The following is an 8687-nucleotide window of genomic DNA, read 5'->3' as shown; positions in this document are numbered from 1 at the left end:
AGTGATTCTCATATACCCTTCATACAGTGTCCTAAAATATTAACATATAACCAGAAAGCAATGATAAAACCAAGAAATTAAAATTTAATCTGCAGATCTTATTAATATTTTGTCAGTTGTCCTACTAACTGTCCTTCTTATGGTCCAAGATCCAATCCAGTGCATGTATTATATCTGTGCATAGCTTCTTGCTTCCTACACCTTCTGTGATCTGAGATAGTTTCTTCCATATTTCATTGCCTTTCATGGCTCTGATATCTTGAAGAGTGCTATTTATTCTATACAATGATGCTTGATGTGGGTTTATCTGATTAAAGTAGCTTGTGCAATTTTGTCAAAAATACTATAGAAATGATATTGTGCTTTTCTCTGGCATTTATGTCACCATATCTTGTTACTGGTGATGTTAGTTTACTATTAGTTACATTTACAGTTATTGGTTAAGTGGTGTCTATTTAAAATTAATAAAGTTACTATTTTTCCCATTGTACTTAGTGTCTTATTGAAAGATGCTCTGAGACTATGTAAATATTAAATCCTTGTAATTTTGCCCACTCATTTAATATCTAGTACTGATACTTGCCTGTAACAATTATTACTGTGGTATTTTTCAAATGGTGATGTTCTTTTTCCATCATTCTATCTACACTTACTAGAATTTTACTGTAAGGAAGTGGTTTTCCTTCTCCCACTATCTGTTTATTAATTCAATTCTTTATCCATATCAGCATGGATGGACTCATGGGTATTGGTTTACTTAGTGGTCTATATCTATTAGTACCACTGTTCACTGTGTTGCTCAAATTGTTCCATATGTGGCCACTGGGAGCCCCCTCAAGTTAGCTCCAGTGCCATTTGATATGTCTCTATTATTCTGGGGAAACCTGCTAGCATCACGAAGGAGCTCCAAGCTCATCTTGTTCTTTCCTGCAGCAATTCTGTGATCAGTCATTTTCGAAAAAGCTCTGGTTCCTTTTATCGGATTGACTTGGACCATTTCAGCCTGATCATGACTGATGTGTGTCCCAGTTGGTCATCTGAAGCTTTCAATTCTTTAATAGAGCTTCTTACTACTGAATCAAGCTGCATTTATTTTGTTCTCCTAAGACTGGTGGTGTGTAAGCCTTCATGCACTCCCACATGCTTTACTGGATTACTTAGTTTTTGAAAATTATAAATAGAAATTTGTGATAGAAATTCTCCTCCTGGGAAAAGTACTGTCTTCTATACTGTCAATTCCTTTCACTGTTATTAACCAAGTTCTGACTTTCTCTCTCTTTTCTTGCCTCTTTTGTTCGACCCTAGCTTGAATGTTAAAAGGGAAGCTTTTTTGAGCCTTCAGTGATAGAAATTTTCTTACTCCCATTCAGCTGTCTTTGGGGAAGGTGCTTTTTTTCCCAGTTTTTGCTTTTGTTTATTGCTGGAACAATATACCCTTCCTCTAAAACACACTCAGCGGGAAGGTTTTATCTTGTCTGTTTAGGAGAGAAACACTTTAATGAAGGAGATCTTCATTTTTAGTTTTTCTACTCCAGAGCTAATGATTTCTAAGCTACTAACTGTGAAGTTTTGAAATCAAAAGGCTGACACAGCATTTCATAAGGACCTCTGGATGCTAGCAATCAAGACTTGCTCTTTTTTTTTTTTTTTTTTTTTTTTTTTTTTTTTGTGCCACAAGGAGTCTTTCTGTGCCCACATCAAACCTTAAAGCAGAACTCTTAGGTATTTTTACAACAGTCATAATCCTTGTGCTTAAATTCTAAAATAACACAATTTCACTGAGAGTGATTTAGAATTACAAAGGCCATTAGGCAGAACTTTTCAAATGGCAAAGACAAAGCATTTTGGAGTAGCTTCCAAAAAGAAGGAAATATAACAAATATTCAGAAGGCAGTTTTTTGGATTGGTTTGTTGAGGGCTCAAAACAAAATTTTGACTCCATTACAGTCTTCCTCAAAAATTATCTGGGAATTTGTATGTCTTCATTGGAGAAGTGTCTGTTCATATCTTCTGCCCATTTTTGGATATGATTATCTGTTTTGTGTGTGTTGAATTTGAGGAGTTCTTTATAGATCCTGAATATCAGCCTTTTGTCTGTACTGTCATTTGCAAATATCTTCTCCAATTCCATGGGTTGCCTCTTTGTTTTGTTGACTGTTTCCTTTGCTTTGCAGAAGCTTTTGATCTTGATGAAGTCCCAAAAGTTCATTTTCGCTTTTGTTTCCTTTGCCTTTGGAGACATATCTTGAAAGAAGTTGCTGTGGCTGATATCGAAGAGGTTACTGCCTATGTTCTCCTCTAGGATTCTGATGGATTCCTGAGGTCTTTTATCCATTTTGAGTTTATCAGACACATGAAAAAATGTTCATCATCACTAGCCATCAGGGAGATTCAAATTAAGACCACATTGAGATACCACCTTACACCAGTTAGAATGGCCAAAATTAGCAAGACAGGAAACAACATGTATTGGAGAGGATGTGGAGAAAGGAGAACCCTCTTCCACTGTTGGTGGGAATGCAAGTTGGTGCAGCCACTTTGGAGAACAGTGTGGAGATTCCTCAAGAAATTAAAAATAGAACTTCCCTATGCCCCTGCAATGGCACTACTGGGAATTTACCCCAAAGATACAGATGTAGTGAAAAGAAGGGCCATCTGTACCCCAATGTTTATAGCAGCAATGGCCATGGTTGCGAAACTGTGGAAAGAACCAAGATGCCTTTCAACGGATGAATGGATAAGGATGATGTGGTCCATATACACTATGGAGTATTATGCCTCCATCGGAAAGGATGAATACCCAACTTTTGGAGCAACATGAACAGGACTGGAAGAGATTATGCTGAGTGAAATAAGTCAAGCAGAGAGAGTCAATTATCATATGGTTTCACTTATTTGTGGAGCATAACAAATAACATGGAGGACAAGGGGAGATGGAGAGGAGAAGGGAGTTGAGGGAAATTGGAAGGGGAGGTGAACCATGAGAGACTATGGACTCTGAAAAACAACCTGAGGGTTTTGAAGGGGGTGGGAGGTTGGGAGAACCAGGTGGTGGGTATTAGAAAGGGCAAGGATTGCATGGAGCACTGGGTGTGGTGCAAAAACAATGAATACTATTACACTGAAAAGAAATAAAAATTTAAAAAAACATTCTCTGGGAAAAGCTAAAGAACACACTTTATTCAGATCACCATACACTGGTCCTCACTGTATCTTCTTATGTTCTACCTGCTGTGATTTCACAACGTAGATTACTTCCCTCAAGGTCATACCCAGCAGACTGGGTCTTCCGTCAAGGTCATACCCAGCAGATTGATGAATGGGTCATTCCTCACTTCAGAAGATAAATCAGTGGAAGATGAATATAAGCTGAGTCATATTAGAGCCATAATTAAAGACTTCCAAAACCTCAGAAAAAAACCCAAAATATTGCCATGGCTTTTTAATTCTATTAGTCATTTCCTGGTTACTTAGTCTTTCTCAGATAAAGACAAAATTTATTGAAAACTATCATGTGGGAAAGTTAAAACAATTTTTTAAAATAATATCACAGAAAATACTTACCAAGGTCTAGAAACAGGAAGAAAAGCAGGTCATTTTTAAAGTCCTTCCTTAAGACCAGTAGCTACTGTTATAAGCAAAGAAAAGACAACACTAGAGAAGATTTTAGAATTCTGTTCAAGAAACTTTTAAACAATATTCTGGTGTGGACTCCCAGCTAATGTAAAAAGATCCCTGTCCTCTCTGTGTAAATGTGCTAAAACCTGAAATAAGGAACTTGGTCAGAAAATTGTATGAGAAATTATAAATCTGGGGAATCTCCAATATCTGGCTGAACATTTTCAGATGGACCTAGAAAAATTGATAAGTTTAGGGCCAATAACACACTTATGCCACTGAGATAAAAGCACTGGTTCCTGAAACAGAAACTGAATTGAAAGACCCTTTATCACCTAAGAATTAGAGCACTATTAAGGAGGACATGTGCTGCTATATAGCAAAAAAGTAATGGGAAGAGTCAATATCCCTCATTACCTAAAGGTAAAACTAATCATCCCTTTCACTGGCCATTGTAATACTTCTGTTTTATCTACAAGGACCAAATAGACAAAATAGTGGCTCTGTTCAATATTTTGTGCAGTTAATGCAATAGTATACTTTGTTTTTTGATATAGCCTAAACAGCGTAGTTTCTTTCTTTAGTTCTACCTGACAATAAATTTTCTGTAACAGACTTGAGATCAGCATCCTTTACTATCCCAGTAGATAAAGATAGTCAATATTCATTTGATTCACTGGAGGGAAAATCACCAAACACTTGGACAATGATGACTCCAGGATACGCTACTGAGGCACCATCTTATATCTCCTGATGTTTAGATCAGGTATCTAAAGAAGTGTCCATATTGATCTACCTTATACAACATGTCAAGAATCTCCTTCTGTGTTTCACTGACTGATTCTTCTAAAACTCATTCTAAGTATCTATTGACTAAATTGGTTTAAAAAGGATGTAAAGTTTTTAAGGAAAATCTTATATGTCCGCCAAAGGTAAAAGTTATTTGGGGGAAAGATTGTTGACTATTCAAAATTACCCAAAACCATTTTCTAAAAGACAATTGGGAGGACTTCTTGGATTTACTGTTTATTGCAGATTATGGGGTTCTAGTTTTTCTGAACTATTAAGGTCTTTACATAAGTTTCACTCCTGTGGAACTCAGAAGTTAAAGATGTTTTTCACAGGGGCACCTGGCTGGCTCAGTCGTTAAGCATCTGCCTTCAGCTCAGGTCATGATCCTGGGGTCCTGGGATTGAGCTCTGCATCGGGTTCCCTGCTCAGCGGGAGCCTGCTTCTCCCTCTCCCACTCCCCCTATTTGTGTTCCCTCTCTCGCTCTCTCTCTCTGTCAAAAAAATAAATAAAATCTTTTTTTTTTTTTAAAGATGCTTTTATTATATCAGAACGTGCCTCCAACAGCCACCTTTCCTGGGTCTTCCAGATGATGATAAACTTTTCTTCTTATATATCCAGGTAAGTTCAGGCCGTGATCTAGAGGCACAAATGTAAATATACCCATTAAGGACACACTGTATAGAGCCTGTCCCTTGACACAGTAGCTAAGGTTTATTTTTCCTGCCACTAAACAATTGTAGCTGTAGGTAAATTTTTATGCTAGTGAAACTGGTCATTCTTTTCCCCTTACCCAATGATTGGGCATGTTGTGTTTTTAATGGGATTATCTATGCCCAAAGCTGGTCATCTGGATACCCTCTCCAAAATCTTGGTGTGATATTATTCGTTGATAGGTTCTATCTTAAAAGTGAAGAAGGTCAATACCACATGTGGTTTCTCCTTTGCCCATGCAAGAATTTTGAAGTAAAGTTGTTTAGATGTGAGACAACTGTGATTTCCTTTAATAAACAGCTGCATAATATCCCATCATAAGACTGTGTCATACAGTTAATTATTAACTGAAGCCATAAAGTCAATTATTAGAAAAGAATGAAATTAAAAGCTTCATATTCAACTACATAAAAAATTATTAAGATTCTATATAGCAAAATATATTTCATATTATATATAAATATACATAAGTCAGGTCAAAATGATAGATTGAAAGAAAATATTTATATCATAAAGTCAGGTACAAAATGATAGATTGAAAGACAATATTTACATCATACCTGACAGATAAAGGTTAGTATGCTTTTTTTTTTTTTTAAAGGAGAGAGAGGGTGTGTGAGTGGAAGAGAGGGGCAGTGGGAAAAGGAGAGGGAGAGAGAATCCCAAGCAGGTTCCATGCCTGCTGTGGAGCCTGATGCTGGACTCAATCCCACGACCCTGAGAGTATGACCTGAGCCAAAATCAAGAGTCAGATGCTTAACTGACTGAGCCACTCAGGTGCCCCAGGTTAGAATTCTTTTTTTTTTTTTTTTTTTTAAAGATTTTATTTATTTATTTATTTGACAGAGAGAAATCACAAGTAGATGGAGAGGCAGGCAGAGAGAGACAGAGGGAAGCGGGCTCCTCGCTGAGCAGAGAGCCTGATGCGGGACTCGATCCCAGCACCCTGAGATCATGACCTGAGCCGAAGGCAGTGGCGCAACCCACTGAGCCCCCCAGGCGCCCCCCAGGTTAGTATTCTTAATATATTAATCACTCATAAGAGAAAGACAACTCAATAGACAAATTAACAAACATTCTAAAGGACAATTCTTAGAAGAGGAAATGTACGTCAAATATGCTAATAATCAAGAAAATGAAAAGTAAAATAAGAGTTAATAGTGAAATAACATTTTTTCTATCATACTCACCAACACTTAAAAGAATTACAACAGTGAGTGCAAGCTAAGGGCACTGGGAAAAGGCCCCATTCCTCTGCTGTGGTTGTGCAAATTGTTACAACCTTCATGGAATAGAACTTGGCAGGACCTAGTGACATTTAGAACATGCATACCCTTTGATCCAGCAATCACACTTGGGAGATCCATCCTATAGAACTTCAAGTCCCAATACATAAGAATTTATGTGCAAAGAGCTGTGTCCCAGACTCAGCATCCATGCTAGGAAGTTGTTGATGATGTGTTCTTTTTGAGGCCATTGTGGGGATTAAAGATAATTTTTAAGAAGTGTATCTTACAAATTAGTTATTAGTATTAAAATATGTGACAATGTGGAAATAGCGTGGGACTTCACAAAGAGGACACCACCTGTCCATTCTAACTCCTCATACATCATCCTCTGTACTTGGTGTTTCCGATAGCACAGCACCCAACAAGAGCAGCAAGGAAAGAACAGAAGGACATAACAGCAAGGAATAGCAGAAATAAATTCAACAGTCAAGGACAAAAGCCTGTGCTCCCTCAGCCCAGGATGGAGACACCCTGGAGAGCTATCTCCTGGAACTCTGGCTCACTAGTCTTTTGATATTTCTCTTGAGTGTTAATTACTCCCAGAAAGTTTGGGATAAGTGTGAAAAGCCTCTGGATCTTGTAGGTCATGTCTGCAGGGATCCTGGGGTCTGGCATTATCTGCTTGTCTCTGATGGCTTTGTTATCTCATGGAGGTAGGTATCCCAGTGGGTACTTCCAGGGAAATTGGAGACTCTGGGGTGAGTTCTCAGGGACCACTTTTAGCCATTGGAGACTCTGGGAGCCTTTGTTGAATCTCCTGTAGTAGAGACATCGCACTGGGGATTAGGCTTCAGCATATGAATTTTGGGGAGATACATTCAGTCATTCTATAGCAACTGTCCCAAGGGCCTGCCTTCCACTTTCTGAGATTTCCTCCAGTAAATACCCTTTAAACATGTTCTTGCTGAGCTATGTTTTTTGTGGTATCTAAAGCCAGAGTAAGTTTATTTTTCCTTTCTAATTCCAGGAGAGTATTTCCTTTCCATTATTCTGTATTACATGCCAACAACCTAAATGGCTTGGAAGCAGATTATTGTCCAGAGCCTCTAGGTAGTAACACAGACTGGATGACACTTTGATTTTGGTTTTGTGAGACCCTAAACAAAAAACTCAGTCAAGCCTAATAAGGCTGCTGACCAACAGAACTGTGTTGTTTTAAGCTACTAAATTTGTGGCACCTCATTTTTCTCACTGATCTTGAGTCAAGGAGCAGGTTGAGAGATAGAACCTGTGCTTTTTTAGTGTCTTTCCAAAACTCATGTTCTTCTTGGAACCTGAGAATGTGACCTTATTTGGAAATAGGGTCACTGTGGGTATATAATTAGTTACAATGGGGTCATGCTGAAGCAAAGTGGCCCCTTCACCCGTTATGACTGGTATCCTTACAGAAAGAGAAGAGACACAGATGCAAATAGAAAAGAGAGAGGGCTATGTGAAGGTAGAGATAGAGTTTGGGGTGATAGTAAGGAGCACCAAAGATGGCTAGCAACACTGGAAGCTAAGAGGAAGGCATGGAGCAGATTGTCCCCTAGAGCCCTCTGAGCAAGAGCATGGCCCTGTCTACCTCTTAATTTCAGATGGCTAGCCTCCAGAAATGTGAATGAATCTTTTTCCATGGTTGAAAGTCACCTAGTCTATGGTACTTTGTTATAGCAGCCCCGGGAAACTCATACAGGATCAGTGTCTTCCTGCCCTTTTAGGTAGTTTCTGTTCCATCAATCAAAGCCTGAGCTTTCTATGAAAGGAAGCCTGTGCTGCAGTTTCCTTAATCTAGCCTTATTTGCTAGCCAAGAGCTTGTCTGTCATTCTCAGGTTCCAGTGAGACTGTGGGTTTTTATTCTTAGTGGTGTGTACATGAAAATGTCAGTGGGATGTTGCTGGAAGATACTAGAGCGTGTTATGTAGCACAACTGTCCCCTTGATGTTGTTGATGCTGCAGATTTTTGAAAACTACCATAAATCATTTCTGGAACCAGGTGAGATGTTAATTATCATGATAATATTGCTAGAAGGTAAGAAAGCACTTCAATACATAAACTTTGCTTTAGCTATGGGGCTTTGAGGGGTTAAAAGTCTAGCTCCAGAAAGGAAAGGCATAAACAGATCAATTTCCCTTCAATCTCAGAAAGGGAGTAAAAGAATTTAGGATTGTCAAGTGGTATCATTTGGAATAACACAGGTTCAGCATCAGAAAGTAGATAAGGAGAGGAAATTGAAAAGAACCTGAAACATACATCAGGCTACATCCTTGAGATATTCTTCTATGCGGTTGCCAG

The sequence above is a fragment of the Mustela lutreola genome, chromosome 4 (genome assembly GCF_030435805.1).
Source record: "Mustela lutreola isolate mMusLut2 chromosome 4, mMusLut2.pri, whole genome shotgun sequence".
In the NCBI taxonomy this organism is placed as follows: Eukaryota; Metazoa; Chordata; class Mammalia; order Carnivora; family Mustelidae; genus Mustela; species Mustela lutreola.
This window is presented reverse-complemented; position numbering follows the sequence as displayed.